The 17867-nt window shown below is 44.5% G+C and overlaps 1 protein-coding gene across 6 annotated transcripts in view; it reads left to right on the top strand.

Moving 5' to 3' along the window:
- The window catches only part of SYNGAP1 (synaptic Ras GTPase activating protein 1), a 1959930-nt gene that overhangs the window by 764814 nt on the left and 1177249 nt on the right, over positions 1-17867 (top strand). The window lies entirely within an intron of this gene.

The raw sequence follows: 17867 nt of genomic DNA on the forward strand, positions 1-17867 counted from the left end.
TTCCATACAAAATTTCAAATGTAGTTACTTTGGCAGTCTTGGAGTACAGTTCATAGATTTGAGTTTGTGGCGTTTATGAAGGAAGTTGGACATTGATCCAATATGTCATAGATTGTTTACAACATATGTTCATCAGGGCCCATTTCAGAAATGCTCCATACAACTTCTTTCATGAACTTTTCCGGTCATATCTAATCTCACCAGATTGGATATGCACATAGAACTGTACACATACACGCTGAGAAAATGTATCTATGATTTGTGTGTATAAAGAAACAACATTTGGTTGCTATCTTTACATGTTGACTTGCTCACCAGTCAAGGATTCAGGAAGGACTTTACTTCTGTAGTGTATCCTCTGAGCATGTTACTCTCAGCAGTTAACAGAAGTAGTACACAGACATCCATGAATCCAGTCATGGGCCCTGAACAGCTCTGTGTCATTTGTCCGTTTACTTTTGCATAAGTGTTCAACAAAATCACTACAAAATCATCTGTAAAACATGTCATGTATAATAGTCCACCCTGCATCAACTAATGTGCATTCTTCAATTATAGATTATATTCATCCATTTACCATAGAGCTTGGAATGCACAGAACTCAGAAAAGTGTCACAGAATCCCAAGGTACTCAGACAATATATATATTTAATGTGCATGGGAAAATGTTCATAAATAAGGATTTGCACTTTCCCTACATGCACATCACCCGGTGAAGCATCAGCAAACTCTTAGGGCCTGATTTAGATCTCGGCAGACAGTTTACTCCGTCACAACGGTAATCCCGCCTGCCAATTCCTTTATATCCTATGGGATTTATATTTCGGCCGACGAGATATCTGTCACCATTGTGACGGAGTAACCCGTCTGCCAAGATATAAATCCAGCCCTTAGTCACTTTGAATGATTGTAGATTGGAAGCGTGCACTTCTAAATGTCTCTCAAACTGTAGATCTTCCTATGAAGTGCATTATTATTAGGCCTGGGCTAAAAATCCGTTCCGTTCGCGGAAATTGCGATAATTTGACATTTTCGCGTTCCGCGGAAAGCGCGAAAATGTCAAAATTTCCGCATTGCGCAGCTTAGCGATAATTTGTTTCTTACTCGCGCTGTAAAATAATACATTCTCGCGTGCGCGCGATCGCCTTACCTGAATCCCCGCGTTCGCCGACAAGTTTTCCCGATCCGGTCGCGTTCTCCACGAGATGTGGGATTGTTGGTAGCCATTTGCGCTGTCTCGCAACAGTTCGCGCCCGCAGTAATGTCATGCGTCGCGCGATCACGTCTTTCTTCTCGCGATCATGCACCGCGAGACAAGTGAAAACAAGATGGCCGCGCCCGCGAGCAACCGCATGGGTAAGTTGGCGAGCCGCGACCACGCAGAAAATACCGCGAACGGGCGGGAAAAAAACGTTTGCATCTTCGCGATATTTCCGCGTGTTTGCGGAGATTTTTAACATTTTCGCGATAATTTGCGAAAGTGAATTTCGCAAATTCCGCCCACCCCTAATTATTATGCACTTGAAAAATGAATATTCATTCACTACCCACACACTTTGACATGCTTTGACATCAGAGGAGCATGTAAGTGCCCGAAAGGCTGGGCTAACAGGTCGGTGTGTGGGCCTGTTTTTATGGTCTGGCTTGGCAGCCCAGCTGTCGCCAAATAATTCTGTGAGCGTCACTAGGAGAGCTCTTTGTCTCTTCCCACATGTTGGGGGCTAGGAGTACACATTTTGATAGGGCAGAAGTTGTGTGATTCCACAGAAAAGCATACGTCTTCTACACAGCTGTGAAAATGTTGTTCAGTTATCTGGCTGCCCGAGCTTGAATTTTCAGGGGCACACACATGACATTGTAGTGCTGTTAAAGTGTCTGAGATATCCAGATTATTTCTGATGTTTTTTCTGGCAGCAGCACAGATGGGAGGAGGGGCAGTCATTAACCTATATGGATTTAAGGCCTGGCTTGAGAGTGTGACTGTCACTTGACCTAGTAATTTACACCATAATTATTCTACAGTTCCTTGCTTCAACAGTGCATATCGCTTCCCTCCTTTCATGTACCATACCACATTCATTTAAAGCCAGACCTATTTGCATTGGCGATGCTTCTTTTGGCTGTTTGATGACCGTCTGCTGGACGGTTTTTACTGTTGCTTCTCTGATATTGCCGGCAACAAGCACAAGCGAATGCAGACTCCCACACCGTGCAAGCGTGTCTGTGCAAGTTCAGAACTGCCCGGATGTGCCAATGGGGGCCACTTTAATGACAGTGATATTGTTGAACAAGATGTTAAAGAACTGATCGTTCCTTTCTGTACAACTTGACATAGAACATGCAGTTTTCACAAGATAATCATGAGCTCATGCTTATGGTGCACGGCATCACCGACACCACATGAGGCATGAAGAGAGTTGTGGTATTTCACCACTTGTGCATCAAGGAACACATACACACCCACACTCTCCTCTCAACAACACACACTAATTGCACATTCTAACGTAAATATACATTTATTGCACACACCCACCCACCACCTCCACCCCCCATTATTTAGTAGGTTAACATGATTAACATTGGACTGCAAGCTTGGCGGATTAAAGTGGCCACTTGGCGCCTCATGAGGTTATTGAAAAAATGTTGAAATAATACATAGACTAACATGTTCCAGTGCCTAGGTAACGGCAAGGTATTCACGTTTAGTTAAATCCCAGCTGCACTCACAGGGCAGTAATGAACGGTCCACGTGTCTTTTTCATTTAACTGGGGCAGAACATGGCTCCGCCTTCTGGATCAATCCTAATTCTGAAGGATGACTGGGAAGAAGAGCAGTCTGCATGAAGACTTCCTGACAATCCCAATCCACATCTTCTACGGGTGGCTCTTTCCTCTGAGCGGTGCTTAGGCCCTGGCCAGTACCTAATTTGAACCAGTGGTTTGTGGTGCTCAGCACCAGCACTTAATTTTCAAGACCTGTGCTTGTGACAGCCTGCTGCAAGATGGCGCTGTTTGGCTAATTTAGAGATGACCACAACAACAGTTAAATATTAAGTCAATACACATTAAAAATGACTATTGGGTGCCCCCAAGCCATTCTTATAGCTTTGGGTGCCTTCAATAGTCCGAATTGTCACACTTGTAGGAGTGTGATGGGTAGTAGTTGTGTTGTTACTTTCATTGGCAGCATGGTAGGGGAAATGTGTGGTGCAAGCAGCAGTGGCCTACTGGCAAGGGCACTGGCACATATTTTTGTTTACAAATTAAGCACTGTTTACCTCGGATTTGACCTATATTAGGTCTTAAGCACACCCTGTGCATACCGATTGTTCTGTTGTGCACCAAGTAGGTCCTGCATGGATAGACTACATAATACCAGCAGCAGATATGGACAGAGATAGCATTGAAATATACTAGCAGTAGACATGGACAGAGATAGCATCGAAATATACTAGCAGGAGACATGGACAGAGATAGCTGTCAGCATATACTAGCAGCAGATATGGACAGAGATAGCTGTCAGCATATACTAGCAGCAGATATGGACAGAGATAGCTGTCTGCATATGCTAGCAGCAGATATGGACAGAGATAGCTATCACCTACCCTGATGAACTTGGGACCACCGGTGGGAATAGGCCAGGTCTCATGGGCTTGGATTGGGTGGAGGATGTAATCCCAGTGCGCTTCGGGACAGAAACTGTCTGTGACAGCCCTATCGATGAATAGTTCTAGTAATATCTGGCTATAGCAGATGTCACAAAGAGTCCCATCACAGCTACTCTGCACAACACTGTCCAGATCGGTGCTCTCTGAAATTCTCTTAAAATGGGAGATATTCCTGGTGGTGCTTATGTCCCCACTCACAGCAGTGACCATACTTCCTTTGATTGTGGGCACTCGTCAAGGTGTCAGTTCAAACCGCGATGTGAACTTACTCCACAAATGTCAGGTTTGGACTAGGACAGGGTTGTTCGCTGCAAGTAGCTTCCATTTTGCATGCTTACAGCTGCTCGTTGCCTCATAGTTTTTCCTTAGCTGGGCTTGCACGGACTCCTTGTTTCCTGCTTCAGGGGTCAACGAAGAGTTGTTAATGATTGCTTCATGGCCTTTGTGTCGGTAATCCTATAGGAACTTGTAGATAGCCTAATTTGGGTAGTCATCTAGTTCTCATAAATCTCTCTCTATTGGTTTGTGGCTATGGTGATGCAATATGTAGATTTTTGATGGTTAGAAGTCCGATATAGTCTGCTACTTCAGGCCCTGGAATGGAGGGCCATTGTCAATTCATATTTCATTCGATAACCTACGATTGTCAAACGTTTTCTCAAACGTTTTCATTACTTCTTCAGCATGTGTGGGTGACACCAGCTCATCCTCTGGATATTTGCTGGTCATCAACCATGACTAGGAGTTGGTGGCCTTCGAGTAGAGTTGGAAAATCCGCAGCGAGTCTCATCCATTGCATAGTGGGCGCGTCTTCTGAGGTGTTAGTGGCTGTTACATCTAAGTGCCTTGCCGCTTGGCATAAGAGGTAGTTGGCAACCATTTCTTCAACCAGGGGGTTCTAGATCAGGGAAACACACTTTTTGTCTCAGACTGATTTTTGTCCCGGTAATCCCTTGGTGAGTCAGGTAGGCTAGCTGCAGCAGCCAACAGACTATTCATTGAGAGATTAGGAGTAAATCAGCATAATTGACTGACAGTTGATGACAAATTCGGTACATGGCTTGAATGTGTCTGCAAGCTTCAGGCGTTTTTCTGGGGTTGTTGCTTCATCTGAGGCCACCAATTCGTTATTGCAGGAGCCTCTTTGACATGGCCGAAACACTCATCGGTTTGGGATGGTTGACATATTTCATTTACAGTAGTCACCTCTATTGAGATTCATCAGTCACCAGCCGGATGTATTCTTCAGTTTCCTGTGCTTGCTCTTTCTCTACCTCGGTAGCTGCTCAATAGTGAAGAGACAAATAGTCGGCAGTGTTGTCATGGCCAGTCCTGAACACTATTTCTAATGAGTGCTCCTGTTGCTGGAGCACCTATTTCTTAATGTGTGGATGTGGTATGGTTTAGCAGCGTTGCTACAAATGTACGAGGGGCGTATGCACTGTACATGCTCGGAAGGTGTTGCAATACAAGTGCCGACAACCCCATAGAACTGCAGTAGCCTCCGGTTCTATCTGTTAGTATCTCTGTTCTGTGAGGGCCCTGCTGGCACAGGCGACGGGTACCCGCGCATCCTGGCTCTGTCCCTTTATTAGGTCGAGGACCGTCCGGTCTGCCGAAGGCAGAACCGGAAGTCGGAGATTTAATGTTTTGGAGAAGAGGGGCTTGAACCCGCCCCTCTTCTCCCCTCTTCTCCATTGGCTGGCCTCTTTAATGCTGGCCAGCCATTGGAGAAGAGCTCCGTCACTCCGAACAGGCCCCGTCCTTTTCGGATTCGGGGGCGTGTTTTTTTCAACTTTTCTAATTATCTCTTCCAGCCAATGGCAAGAGGAGAGAAAAGCAAAACACGCCCCCGAATCCGAAACCGCCGCTGCCTCCTGTGTACCAATAAGCCTTCTTCAGCTGTACTCGATATAGTACTACTTACCAGCTCCGTTTTAGCACCAGAAATTGAGACCATTCGTCCGTCATTTCAGTACGTCCGGGTCGCATAATAACAACCAATTCCAGTGCTGAATATATGATTGGATTCAAAGTGACTAGGTTGAACTCGGAATATGTAAGTAAGCCAGGATAGGCGGATTGGGGAGTAGCTCGGCTAATACAGGAGCGCTGCACATAATTCCTACGTTTTCATTGGCTGGAGAGGCTGCATGCACAGATTTCCGACATTCTCATTGGCTGGGGATTCAGCATGTGCCTCTGCGGTAAATAAACAACGTCTAAATATCTCTTAGGAACGTTTGACCTAAGATCATAAAATGTAGGCGGGTTGCGACTGCCCGTCGGGACCTGGGTAGGTTCTACGGTTGCCGGTCCCACTACTGGATTGGAGTAGGAGAAGTGGTGCTGTCCTTCGGCGACATCGTGACAGTTCGGAGCGAGGCTCCGTGTAGGGGCAGGGTGGTGATCTGAGTACGGTCATGGGATACATCGGATGGAGTCTTGCCATCGTGACTACCTGCTCCAGTTACTTTAAAAAAAATTGTGGGACGTATAATCTAGTATTTACCATTCTATAACCAAGGCTGCAAATCTCAGAATTCAAAGAAATAACACCTTTACGGGAGCTGCTCATCGTACATGGACCCGAGAAACTTGGCAGAGATGTGACTGGTGTGCCAGTGCATGCGTCAAGGATAGTCTGTAGTGTACAGACGGGGTGATTGATGTGTGCCAGTGCGTGCGCCAAGGACAGTCTGTAATGTACAGACTGGGTGATTGGTGAGTGCCGGCGCGTGCGCTAAGGACGGTCTGTAATGTACAGACGGAGTGATTGATGTGTGCCGGGCTTGCCAGGGGGTCCTGGCCTGGCGAGTGTCCACAGACCGATCCGCAAATATTACCAGTGGAGTGTCCTGGGGCAGACACCCTACAGCCTCCGATGAATGATGTTGGCAGACACCCAGGAACGTCCATATGCGGTGTCCACAAGCAGGCAGCCGGGACCCCATGGACGTGTTGGTTGGAGAAGAGTGTTCACGGCAGGCTCCATGCAGCCCTCGCCGTGGCAGACACCCGCAATCTTTCCTGAGTTATGTTCTTTAGCCGATGCCAACGAGCGCCCCTGAGACACCAACTAACATCCAGTGAGGTGTTTTTGCAGGAGGATGCCACACGTACAGACACTTGCTGTGTGGTGTCTGGACTGAATACGGGGCCTCCAATAGTGTCCTGTGTGATGCCTGTGAACAGACACCCAGGAGCTCCCCCGTGAGATGTCTGTAGGCCCACATGGAGAAACTCCTACGGGAGTCTGTAGACAGACACCTGGGAGTTTCCTCGTGAGACGTCTGTGGAGTCACATGCAATATTGTCCTGTGTGGAGTCTGTGGACAGACACCTAGGAGCTTTCTCGTGAGATGTCTGTGGGCACACATGCAAGAGTGCCCTGTATGAATGATGTACAGTTAACCAAGGCGAGTTCACAGGAATTTTTTTCTAATCCATCGTAAAATCCCACTCAATGTGTTGTGGAAATCCGTTTATTTAGACGCTTTCCAATGGTCAAAGATGATTCTTTTAAAACCAGGCTCACAAGAATTAGACTTTTTAATGGTCAAACAGCTAACACGGATTTCGCCCCCTTTGCCTTTTTCCAGGTCTTTTCTGCTGATGAATCTTTGCAACTTGACACGCCGGAATCCGTCAGTAGTAGACTGAGGTTGCGATCATTATTCGACAACTGGTAGTTCCAATCTCCAAGCAAAATGAAATCAGAATTTAGCTCCTTATTTGTAAGCAGTGCCTCAGTATTCGCTTCCTGCATATGTACTGGTCTGTATATCTGTCTCCTGAGCTTGAGCTATCACTATCAATACCTATGGCCTGGTAGTTGCCTAAAGTCCCCGCCTCTTCACCCTCAACCCTTGGGGTGGGCACGCTCCCGGCTCCCATGGGGCTCCCCTCCCCCTTTTACCCCAAGGCAAACAATTCAAGCACCACACTGCTTTGGATTAGGGGTCGGAAACCCACGGCCGTATTTTATTACATAAAATAAACAAACATTAAAATGTATTATTATTTACATTATGCACACAGTACGCAGAAAGTCCAATACATTGATAGGTACAAACTGTCAATTGGCTAACCTTAACATGTTTCTAATACATATCGGTTCCTATCATAAGCTAAGCAATGAAGATATTCTCTTTCTTCGTATCCCTGTTAGAGCCTACGGCAAGGTCAACAAGCATTACAATGCAACGGTCTATTGGCATTGCTCATGACATTTTTGTTTATGTTTTTGTTTGTAAAACATGTAAAGAAACGGCATTGTTATTTACAATGTCAATAGCTTAATCAGTGTGTGTGTAGGTGGCTCTGTGTGTGGGTGCAAATGCAATAGGTCTCGCATTTGAGAGTGATTAAGCTATTGACATTGTAAATAATAATGCCGTTTCTTTAAATGTTTTAAAAACAAAAACCTAAACAAAAATAATGTCATGAGCAATGCCAATAGCTCTAACTTTACCATTGCCGAGACCATTGCATTGTAAATGCTTGTTAACACTGCCCCTAAACTTGTTGGGGTGGTATCCACGACTAGTTCTGTTTTCCGATTGTGCCACTTTGGTGTCCTCGATCACTTTCTGTTGACATTCCCATACACATGGAGCTTGTGACTTGAGCAACAGTCGTAGGGGTTTTGTTGTGAGGTTGTGTATAAACTTTTCACAATAAATAACTATACATAGGAAGCTCCTCATTTCAGACACATTGGTTGGGGCACAGGCTCTCTGGACAGCATGAACTATATTTTGGGTCGGAGAAGACTCCTCCTTGGAGAATCTGTACCCAAACAGTTCTTTAAAAACTTACACTTCTCCTTGTGGAGAGTGTGACCACTGTCTATGATCCTTGTGAGTAGTGCCGTCAGCTTTTCATTGTATTGTTCAATGGAGCTTGTTTATACTAGTATGTCGTCGCCGACATTGAACATCCCTTAGAGGTCTGATAACATTTCTCAAATACAGTTTTGAAAACTTTCTGCAGCACTCGAAATGCTGAAATTCCATCTCTTGCAGCCCCACATCGGTGGAGAAGGCTGTAAGGTAGCGTGGATCTTCGTCCAGGCAAAGCAGATGATATCTTGACTTTAGGTCTATCTTAGTGATCCTCTTAGCTCCATTGATCTCAGGTATGTCATGAACCATGGGATTTGTATGGTGCTCTCGCAAAATGGCTTTGTTTGGCATCCTCATGTCCACGCAGAGGTGGACAGCTACCAGCTGCTTTGGCTTTCTGGACACTACAATTGGTGATACCCTCAGGGCGAGCTCTTCTTGATGATGCCTGCAGTTTTAGGGTTCTATAACTCTTGTTCTACTTGTGTGTGCACAAAAAATCAAATTAGTCTGTGATTGAGTGCGGTTGGCTGGATACTAGGATAAATGTGAAGTTTCACTGACTTTCCTTTCAGTATATTCAGAAATATTCCTTTGAACTCTTCCAGCATCATTTCATCACTTTGTAGTTGCACTCCAAATTCAAATGCGATACATTTAAGTGATTCTGCAATGCTGCAACTGATTAGCATGGTCCCACTTGACTTCATCACAAAGAAATGGGAGGCAATGAACCTTGAGTGGTGTCCTATTCTGGTGGTGAACAGTCCAACCAGATCTAGATTTCGCACTGCTACAGGCGTGTATCTTTATTGGCATTTTCCTCGGCTTTGGGGATGGGCACAATTGAGATAGTCCTTGTGAGCCCTTACTCAGACAGTGGCTCCAGTGTCTATAAGACTGATTACCGAGTGGCCATGAATTACCAGTTTGCACACTAGATGTGCCCTCTTCTTGCTGGGTATAGGGTCATGAATGGCAGATACTAAGTGAACTTGTTCAGGATATGAAACTGCGGTCTCATCAGAGTCTTCCAGGAGAAGCGCTCTAGAATTCCTCCTTTCGAGGTGTCGCACTTTGAACTTTGCGTTTTATCTTGGCTTTTCATGGATTGTTGGTGAATTCTTGGATGATCGGCATGCTCTCACAAAGTGATTTGTCTTGTCACAAGTTGAACACATCTTGCCCTTGGCTGGCCATTGTGGTCCAATGTACTGCGGGATGCCGCAGGATCCACATGGCACATATCACTCTTTTTACCATGACGCTTCTTAGAGCTGGCATGAGCCTCCTCTTGGGTCTCAACTGGCTCAGTTTTAATTACTTTGGTAGCAAGTAATGATTCAATGTGTGCAGCTTTCACTATAGCAAGTTTGTGCGCCTTCCCAAGGGCATGCATTATGGCCAGCAGCATTTGCTCCATCCTCCGTATCACTTTCCTAGGTTCTGAGGCAGTGGCGGCTGGTGAGATTTTAAAGTGGTGGGGCTGAAAATTTTTGGTGTTGAATGGCGCGCGAGCGAGCGCAGCGAGCGAGCCCGAACCACCTACGGAGGGTTCGGGGGGGTTCCCCCCCCGCGAAAATTTTGAAAAATTAGCAGCCAAATGGTGGATTTTCAAGACTTTCGGAAGCCATTGTGCTTAACAGAAACAGGCCACTGCCTCCCCTAAAACTATCATCAGTTCCAAGGCCTCATGAATAAACCATTCTAAATTGCAATAAACCACAATTAATTTTAACAATGTTGCATAAATAGGTTGGATCTGTCTACTGACCAAGTGGCTACTTGAGATAAAATTGCATTCAAGGTAGCCCATCAGAGTGAAATGCCTTCTTTTTCCATATAGAATTGAATCTCATATTGGTTAGTGTTCATTTTTTGGAACTCAATAGCATGCATAAAGGCACCATGTATAAACAAAAAACACATAAGCATACAGAGATAAAATATATACATGCATGCAACACATAAAATGTTTCCCCTACCTGTGCTTGTCTGTTTCCTTTATGAATCATTTGTTCAAAGCCAAGTACACAGGAGGTGAATGAAATCTTCATATGATATAATTGGCTACAGATAGAAATATTCATTTGAAGAAAAAAATAATCCAATCTTATAGACTGTCAACCAAACTTTGAGCCGGCTAGCTTTACAGTTGAAAGACGAAACGTAAATATCCCTCACCCCAAAGCCAATTGTTCAAACAGTAATTTAGAATGCTTTATATAGATTTACATTTAAACAATCAAGCATGGTAAAATCCTTTCAAAAAAATTTATAAGGAGTAGGAAGATGACCAAAACCTTTGTGTAGAGAAGGTTTAATAGTACAAGAAGTATGTTTTATATACTTTAAATTTAAATACTTTGTACATCACTGCTAAAGTGTCTGGTGAACCAGTACTTAAAAAAACTTGTATATTTACATGAAATATGCATTGGTGCATGGAAGAAACATAACTTTCTCAAAGTTGTATGGGTTCACACATTTATATTATTTTACACCCATGAGGCCACCAACAAAATATTACTAGTAGATAACTCTATATGTTCCAACAAGAAAACAAACATGGTTATATCATTTATGAAAGTGAAATGAGCCAACATTCAGACTCCTTGCATGCAAATATGTGCTCCCTTACAGATGTTGCATCACTGCAGATGGCAATTCGCATCAGATTCTGCTAAAGTAATGGAGTTGATGAACATGAAGTGCTGCCGCCTTAAAATAATTGAATTTTTTTATGGTGTGTTTGTGTTGAGTATTAAGTATGAGGTAATGAGTCATGAGTAGATCTAAAGATATGCAATAGTGTCAAATCTAGTATGCTCTTCAGTTCAGAAATGAACCCTATAATTATAAATGAAGTAATATTATTAACAAATCCACTCAGTATCAGTCCATGATGGTCAGTGGTAGAGATCGTTAAAAAAATATACGTCCAGGATTCTACAGGCCTCTACCACACAGCAACACTACAGTGTATCAGTTTGCAATTAGGAAAAGAGCAAACAAACTACAGCTTCATCTAACGAATAGCCAGAAGACAATTGTTATTCCTAAAGGGCACTGCATTACAGCAAAAGTTTGTAAAACGAGACTGTATTCAGGACTGACTATAATACCTGGATCAGGACTGATTATAAAGATGAAACCAATAAACAATATCCTGAAATTCTTACAAGACTGACTGTAGCCCAGTATGCACCATCTTTAAGCATGTAATGGAAGGAGCATGGTATCAGTGTGTCAGGCTATAGTTTGAAAGTTAATGCAAAGCTTGCCAGAGTGTAGGATATTCACAAAACTGGGTCATGTTTGCTGGGGAACTTTGTAAAAAGGTTGAGAGAGAGATGCATTAACTAATACCCTGAAACAACACTAAGCTTATGTGGCTTTATAATGATATGTCTGAATTACTCTCAAGTCATGCAAGGTACTGAAACATAAATTTAACACTTGGTGCATTTGCTTTCATAGGTTCCTGGACCTGCAGTATACTTGAATGGCTGCTTGCAATATAAAGAAGTAAACAAAAACTATATTTGTTAGCACCAATGATTCACAGCACCACATGCATTTCTATGGTTTCTATTTGTACAGAAAGTTTGCACGCCGTTGTTTAATGTGAGCAAACCTTTCAATCGTTCTCTTGTTAAAATCTGGAATCTGATTTATTAGTTCTTTTTCCATTGACAGCATGGCCAATGCATTAAGTCGAGCTTGGGTCATTGTGTTCCTTAAAAATGTTTTTATCCTTTTCAGTGTGGAAAAGCATCTTTCAGCCTCAGATGTTGTCATAGGTGTCGTAATGACAATTCTCAGCAATTTAAGAGTCTCACAAAAAGAAGTATGCAAGTTGTTTTGACATAAGAATATATATAAAGCCATGGCACCACCGGTAGCCTGCTGAAAGTCCTGTCTTCCATACAGGATTGATAGTTCAGTGCGCAATCGTGACTTAATTAGCATTGGATATGCCTCCACTGTTTCATTAAGTGCGGCAGTAGGAAAATTTTTGCTATGTTTTTGAAACAGGCCACTATCCAGTAGTGTTGCACTGACTAGATGCCTTGTAAATGCAAAGCGCTCCTTGGCATGCACCACAATAATGTCGCATACTTCCTTTCCTTCCTGATTCAAGGTGTTTATCTGTAGTTTGCGGTTTGTAAATCGAGAATCATCTGGCAATTCAGAGTCCAAATTATCAATGGATTCTCGTACTTTGTTGATGCTGATCATAAAGGCTGAAGTGTTTTTTTGGGCAGATACAGTATCAATGTCTCGTTTTTGTAATTGCTCATACAACAAATTGACGTGTGGCATTATATCGTGGAACAAATAAAGAAAAAATAGAAACTCCCTGTCTTCCAGAGTCCTGGTAAAGCCCTTAGCTTCACACACCGAAGTGGAATCAAATGTATGGTCTTCTGTAATAGATTTCATGCATTCTAAAAGGTCACCCCTGTGTTCGTGAATTATATTGACAGCTCGGATGTTGAAGTTCCAGCGAGTTGCAGACCCTCTCGGTATTCTTTTTGCCACTATCTGTTGAAGCACTTCAGTCCGTTTTGGCGAACGGGAAAAAAAAGCAGTAATACCACCCAACTCTTTAAAGAAAATTCTGCATCTGGTTATTTTTGAAGCAGCCTGTTCCATGATTAGATTTAGTTGGTGGGCATAGCAATGGACATAGTGCGCATTTGGATAGATGTCTCTGATCTTTTTTTGAACTCCACCAGAGGCACCACGCATGACACTGGCACCATCATAGCTCTGAGCAATTAGCTTCCCTTTACCACTGTGCTCTGGGAAAATATGTTCAAGTTCATTAAGAATAGATGCTGAAATTGTATCTGCAGTTGAATCTTTAAGATTCGAAAAGCACCAAAATCTTTCTACTACCTTGGAATTGCCATCAATGTAGCGGAAAACAAGTACTGACTGCGTCTTGGTAGAGACATCAGTTGTATCATCGGCCTGGATAGCTACGTAATCAGTGCTTCTTATTTGCTGTACAATAGTTTCTTTTGTTACCTCCAGCATACAGTCAAGCAACTCATTCTGGATTGTCTTGGAAGTGCCTTTAAATACAGTTGCACTTTTTAAGTGCGCTTCCATTGCACTGTCTATACTGGATACAAAATCAACCAGCCCTTTGAAGACGCCAGGATTTTGGGAATGTTCAGTTTCATCGTGGCCGCGCAATGCCAATTCAAAAGCTCCACAAAATTTTACACAGTCAATCAGTTTGGATAATATATAACGATTCTTATCAACCTCCTCATTGTGTTTGATTACCCCCTTGCGGTAGGCTTCATTTAACTGTAGTGCAATATTTGATTTTCCAAACAAAGACAACTTTAATACATTGGTCAAGTGGGCTTCACTGGAATCATGCCTCTTTATTTTTTCTGCCAGATGTTTAAGGTCAGTAACTCCTGTTTTAGTCCAGCTAACTTCACCCCCAAAGAGCAAGCAGGGGAAACAGAACAAGGCATTCTTAGAAGAGCTGGCAGTTAACCACTCCATTTTATTAAACCAGCTCCGTGTAAATCTACGTGTGTAACCCTTGCCCCGGTCTTTTGTAGACTGTTCAATGTTTATTTCAGGTTTATCAGGCCCAAGTCCTTTCACCCGAAGTTTATCTTCGTGTGTCATTCCCAAAAATGGTTTTGTGAGTAAACTGTCAACTGTGTTCATTTTGACAAACAATAAAATGAACAGTTCAAAGAAAGCCTAAACTAGATTATAGATGTATCACCTAACAGAGGACACCCACTTTCCTTGTGCTTATCAAACTATCTCTTGATTTCCTGTTGGTGCCTGTAGAAAACCTTTCTGCCGGTTTCCTCTCTGCTGCCTGACCTGTAGTTTCTTTTGATAAACTATCTGTTGATTTCTTCCCTGGTGCTTGTCAAGCTATCTGTTGATTTTCTCTGGTACCTGTTGAAAAGCTTTCTGCTGGTTTCCTCTCTGCTGCCTGTAGTTTCTTTGATAAACTATCTGTTGATTTCCTCTGCCAGGTGCTTGTCGAACTATCTGTTGATTTCCTCCCTGGTGCTTGTCAAGCTATCTGTTGATTTTCTCTGGTACCTGTTGAAAAGCTTTCTGCTGGTTTCCTCTCTGCTGCCTGTAGTTTCTTTGATAAACTATCTGTTGATTTCCTCTGCCAGGTGCTTGTCGAACTATCTGTTGATTTCCTCCCTGGTGCTTGTCAAGCTATCTGTTTTTCTCTGGTGCCTGTTGAAAAGCTTTCTGCTGATTTCCACTCTGCTGCCTGTAGTTTCTTTGATAAACTATCTGTTGTTTTCCTCTGCCTGGTGCTTGTCGAACTATCTGTTGATTTCCTCCCTGGTGCTTGTCAAACTATCTGTTGATTTTCTCTGGTGCCTGTTGAAAAGCCTTCTGCTGGTTTACTCTCCGCTGCCTGTTAAACTATCTGCTGATTTCCTCCCTGGTGCCTGTGAAAAGGTAAAAAGGACGTAAGCTTTGAGAATAGGGTCCACTGGATACACAGCAGAAACCACTGAACAGCTTGAACAATTTGAAAGCAGCTGTTAATTTCACATTTGCATCAAAACCAGATGCCTCAACGCCACAGGGACTGCGGTGTGTAGGTTTCTCAGTAATATAGGGTTAAATGCATTCTTATAGGTTTCATGTACATTGACGTTGGGGTCTGTGGTGGAAGCATATGAAATAATATAGGCAGTCACGGAGTAGTGCTCTGTGGCACTTCTCCTGAGACATGGTGGACCTGCACCACAATTGAAACCTACAGTCCTGTATATACTCAGACGGTGAAAAAACAGTTGAAAATAGGAATATCCTGGGGGCGCAGACATGCTTAATGCACCTTGCATGAGGCCTCTTTAGGTTTCATTACATTGGACTTACCTAACAAACATAGGGATTCTTGCATATTCTCGAAAAACACATACTACAGCAGGCCCACGTCGTTTCACTGTTTGTGGCGAAGCCAAATAGAATATGTTTCTTCATTAAAACAACGCAGTTCAGCGCACGTTTTCCCAGCTAACGCGATGGGCTCGACTCTTGCAAATCTCGGTCCACCACTATTGCTTATTAGAGAGCAGACGCCAGGCATATATCTTTATCAAAATCTATTTCCGAACTGCATACATTTCTAAAATTTAATTTCACAGGCTACTATGGGAGAAAGTTGACAGGCTTTGAAATTATTCTGTAGAAAGACAGAAGGCCTAAACTGCTCAGTTTTCATTTTTGTATTTAAATATACATGTGCCTGGTTTGTGCCAAATTTCACGGACGAAAAGCGCTGCCAGCTCACAGATTCCATAGCCACACGCAAGTTGGTTCTTGCCAGGAAGTTCATACACCCTTGGGAAGAGCTGTGCCTCAGGCTTACCGACCGACCCAGGCAGGGGGTTCTGGTAACATTAACAAAGTCAATTCATAGCACGACGCATACCATACGGATATGTTCTGGGGAAATAACGTCATCACTGAATGGCTGCATGTTTAATTTTATGAGAAGGAGTGCGGTTGTAGCGCGGCCGCCTGCCTTGTTTTCATACATAAATAATAACTTCCATTAACAAAGTCATTCAATTCATCATAGCACCACACCACATCACTGTTGTGGCGAAGCCAAATAGAATAAGGTTTCTTCATTAAAACGACGCAGTTCTGCGCACGTTTTCCCAGCTAATGCGATGGTCTCGACTCTCGATGCAGGTAACACTAGAAACTTCCTAGTGTTCATTTTCAAGTCAAGTAGTAGCCTGGGAGATCAATGGGTACTCAGCCCAACTCCAACAGCGGCAGCCATGTTACAACTTAGAGTCAGAGAATAAAAATCCATTCACACCACAGAGAACGGTCCGGTAGGCCCTACCTGCCCGAGTTCACACACGTCTCACTCTCGGTCCTCCTGACAGCAACCTCCTGCAACCAAATGGATGGATGGTGGACTAGGCTGGCTGCTGCTACAGAGCACGACCGGTCCGCTTTCTTTTTTCAAAGGCCCCGACCTTGACTCACTAGTCTCCACCGCTCCTGACACGACACAGTCCTTCCCGAAAATGGCGGCTGCTGCTACATGCGCGGGAAGAACTACTCCGAGTCTGCGCAGAGGGTCCTATCCACTCGTCACAGGGTGGTTCTCACCACGCCCTGTGACGAGTTGGGAGGGGGTGGGGGTGAATCTCACACTCTCCTGTCTCCTCCACTCTCTGATTGACGTGGAGATGTTAGCAATCCCGGGCTTGTGTAAAAAACGCCCGGGGCTAACTTAATCTCCATCAGGGGGTGGAGACTGGGCCTCCAGGCTATGTCTTTGCCTGCTGATGGCGTCACAGCCTTCAGGGCTGTGAGGTTCTCAGCCGGCAAAGACATAGCAGGTGGTGCAGCGCGGGGGTATTGACAGTGGGAGGCAGCAGACTGACGACAGTGCCCCATGTTAAAGTTTGCGGCGATGTGTTCTTCTTCTTTGCGTTTTTTTATTTTCTTAATAAAAAAGAAACGTACTGGTATTTTTTTTTTTTTTAAATCAAAGGAAACTTGTTAAATTAATTAACTGGGAAATTACCTGGGGCGGAGCCCCGACGCCCACACAGAGAAACCGCCACTGTTCTGAGGAGTGACAGCCTTGTATTGCTTGAGCATGTCATTCTTCGTCGATGTTAGTGAATTTACACAGCTCACGCAGGACATCAAAAGACTCAGTGCAGTGCGCCAACGAAGAAGGCCGCCTAAAGAGAGAGCTCCGCCGGAGCCGAGCCCTAAAACCCCATAAATCCGTACATTATCCGGCAGGCAGGAACCCAAAACAGTTACAGCGTTAAGGAAAAAGCCGGCACTGAATCGCTGCGAAATTCAGCGGCTGCGGGTCGTCCTCGGGCCGCCCTGTGTCTTGGGGACACTGCCGCGGCAGCCCGGTGAAATCGAAGGCGGACTGGAGGAAGCACACTCCGCCGATCACAAAAGCACTCTACACGGCAGCCCATCCGGCCACGAGAGCGTCGGCGCCGGCCCTGGATCCCCCCTTCCCCGCCTTCCTATGTAACACCTGGCGGAGGTCTGATCTTGGCCTGAGGTGCTCGCGTGGCAATGGAGGCAGTGGTAGAGGGTGGAGGTACTCGGAGAGGCTGCTACTGCAACGGTGGGCGCTGGACGGGCGAGGCCGATCGCGGCCCTCAGCGCGCTGCTTCCCTTGCACTGCCTAACTGAACCAGGTGAGCGGGAATACGCCATTGCGCTCCCATTTCCGGATCCCTCTGCCTTTGCCTGGCATACCTGCCTTGTTGTGGGCGAGGTGGGGGCACGAAGAAGCGATCGAGCGGAGGAGGCAAAATCGGCTGGCCCG

Source organism: Triturus cristatus, chromosome 1_1 (assembly GCF_964204655.1).
Source record: "Triturus cristatus chromosome 1_1, aTriCri1.1, whole genome shotgun sequence".
In the NCBI taxonomy this organism is placed as follows: Eukaryota; Metazoa; Chordata; class Amphibia; order Caudata; family Salamandridae; genus Triturus; species Triturus cristatus.